We start from the raw sequence: 3290 nt of genomic DNA on the forward strand, positions 1-3290 counted from the left end.
TAGAGATTGCCGAAACAAGGACATCGCCAAAGATGAAGGCAGATGGTCATTTCCCAGCTGGCCAGAGGATGAAGCTCGGGAGATAGCACACTTGAACATACACGGTGAAGCAGGTAGGGCAGATCATGAAGGCGGCCGGCGAGACCACAGGGAAGGTGTGTACGAAAGCACCCGAACTCGCCACCCAGAAGAGATCACGCTCCAAGGCAACTATGCACTGAGTATACCATGCATAAGTAACTTAGCCAAAGAAGAGTCAGAAATAGCGCCCAAGTCAAGGATGCTCCAGATGATGGCACGTGTACAGCTGGATGCGAGCCACGTGTCCAGATGTGTAACTGCCAGGAGAGAGAAAGTATCCAGGTATATAAGAGTTTCAACGAACTTCTGAGGTACGCACGCGTTTAGATTACTTCTTTACAACTGCGAGAACGAGAGTACACTGAGAGAGAACTTGTCACGGTTCCTTAGAGTTCTTGAGTTTTACTCTTAAGTAATTGGTGGTTCAGTCGCTGACTTGGGCGTCGGAGCGTGATCGGCCGCAGCGGCGCCGTTTCGTCTTTTGCAGGTTCTTGAGGTGGATCGCGGTGAAGGACGGAGGCTAACACGGCGCAGAAGTCGATCCAAGTTTGACGAGGCAAAGCTCCAGCGTTTCGGTCAACAGGCAGGATCATCAGGCGCCCACCGAGAAGAGGGGAAGCGTGGCCCCCGCTAAGCCACGCGCCCAGACCAGGATCCAGCCACAGAGGGTGCTGGAGACAGCGGCGGCCAGGAGGGATCAGAGGACTTGCCATCCTTATGATCCAAGGAAGAACAAGGGCAGGGGCCCAGGGCGCTCTCAACCAGCACGCCGGGAGTACAATCGCCCGCCAAAACACAAGTTTGTCATGGGACTGGCGGACCTGATCGCCATTCCCAATATATCAGCTAGGTTGAAGGCGCCCGAGAAGGTGGGCGATAAGGTGCTGGGACCAAAGCCAGACGCCTGGTGCGAATTCCACCAAGGCTTTGGCTACACCGTGGACTCATGCTTAGCTTTGGGATACCAGCTCGACGACCTGGTCAAGAGCGGGTTCCTGAATGATTATTTGCTGGATAGAAGGACAGGGGGCGCGTCGAGCTCCCGGCCAGCAGGTGGTGAGGCTCAGCAGCACGAGATGCCTACCCACGGAGAAATCCACACCATTGCAGGAGGTTTCTCGGGTGGTGGATGCACCGCGTCACAGAGGAAAAAGTATGCGACGTCTGTGATGACGGTGGATATGTTTGAGGACCACTCGCCAGATGTGGACATTACGTTCACAAAGCAAGATCTTCGGGACGTTGTGCCTCATGACAACGACCCCATAGTCATCTCGCTGATTACAGCGGGAAGGAAGGTCCACAGGGTTCTGGTGGACCAAGGAAGCTCAGCAGACGTGATGTTCTGGCCGACTTTCACACAGTTGGAGCTACCCCTTGACCAGCTGAGGCCCTATGGAGGGTGTTTGTATGGTTTCGCTGGCGACCAGGTGGAGGTCAGGGGGTACATTGAGTTGAGGACTACGTTTACGGATGAGGCGGGCTCGAGAATGGAGAAAATCAAGTACTTTGTCGTGAACGCTCCTTCAGCATACAACATTCTGTTGGGAAGACCCACGCTCAACAGAATAGGCGCCATACCTTCGACCCGGCATATGAAAGTGAAGCTGCCATCTATGGAGGGGGTGGTGATCACCATCAAATCCGACCAGAAAGAAGCAAAGAAGTGCTATGAGAATAGCCTGAAGAACAAGAGGTCTGTGAGTTACATGACAACCACCCCGCCTCCCGGTGTGAAGCCCAGGTTGACGGTGATGGAGGAGACCGCCGGGAGGGACGTGGTGGTGGTAGATGCTGAGCTGGGGGAGGGAAACGCCGGTCTAGAGGAAGAAGAGGCGAGGAATCGCCCTGAGAAAGCGAGGGAGCTGGGAATCGCCAGGGCGGTGATCGCCAGAGAAACCAGACCAAAACCCGTCGAGCAGTGGCTCGAAAGAGAGATCGGGGGAAAGGTCTTCAAGCTGGGAAGATCTCTGAAAGTTGAGCTCCAGGACCAGATCGCCAAGGTGATAGAGCGGCATCTGGATGCGTTTGCATGGTCCGCTTCGGACATGCCCGGGATCGATCCCGACTTCTTGTGCCATCATTTGGCAATGAACAACCAGGTGAGACCAGTGCGGCAGAGGAGAAGGAAGTTCAATGAGGAGAGGAGGCAGGCGATCAGAGACGAAACCCAGAAGCTCCTCGCTGCGGGCCATATCAGGGAAGTCCAGTACCCTGAGTGGCTAGCCAATGTTGTGTTGGTGAAGAAGAGCAATGGGAAATGGCGCATGTGTGTCGATTTCACTGATCTAAACAAGGCCTGCCCGAAGGATTCATATCCTTTGCCAAGCATAGATGCCCTGGTCGACAGTGCTGCAGGGTGCAAGCTGCTGAGTTTCCTGGATGCCTTCTCGGGGTATAACCAGATCAAGATGCATCCCATGGATGAAGAGAAGACCGCCTTCATGACCGAGAGATCGTGCTACTGCTACAAGGTGATGCCATTTGGGCTGAAGAATGCGGGGGCCACGTACCAGAGGTTGATGGATCGGGTACTTGCGCGGGGGAAGAAATGTGCAAGCCTACGTAGATGACATGGTCGTGACCTCGCCAGAGAAGATCAAGCACATTGCAGACTTGGAGGAATTGTTCACCACGATCACCAAGTTCAGGTTAAAGCTGAATCCTGAGAAGTGCATTTTTGGCGTGGATGCAGGAAAGTTCCTGGGATTTCTCTTAACTGAAAGAGGAATAGAAGCCAACCCGGATAAGTGCGCTGCCATCTTGGCGATGAGGAGCTCGGCTACCGTGAAGGAAGTGCAGCAGCTTACAGGTCGGATGGCCGCTCTGTCTCGTTTCGTGTCAGCCAGCGGAGAGAAGGGCCATCCGTATTTTCAGTTCTTAAGGCGGAACAACAAGTTTACTTGGACGAAGGAGTGTGAAGAGGCCTTCGTCAAGCTTAAAGAGTACCTGGCGAGCCCGCCGGTTTTGTGCAAACCGCTGGCGGGAACCCCTCTCAGGTTGTATTTCGCTGTGACTGAGAGGGCGGTGAGTGCGGTGCTCGCCCAGGACCAAGATCAGGCTCAAAAGCCTATTTATTTTGTCAGTAAGGTGCTGCAGGGCCCGGAGGTAAGATATCAGGCCTTGGAGAAAGCTGCACTGGCAGTGGTTTTTTCGGCGAGAAGGTTACGCCATTACTTCCACAGCTTCACGATACTGGTGATGACCGA

The sequence above is a fragment of the Phaseolus vulgaris genome, chromosome 6 (genome assembly GCF_000499845.2).
Source record: "Phaseolus vulgaris cultivar G19833 chromosome 6, P. vulgaris v2.0, whole genome shotgun sequence".
Taxonomy (NCBI): domain Eukaryota; kingdom Viridiplantae; phylum Streptophyta; class Magnoliopsida; order Fabales; family Fabaceae; genus Phaseolus; species Phaseolus vulgaris.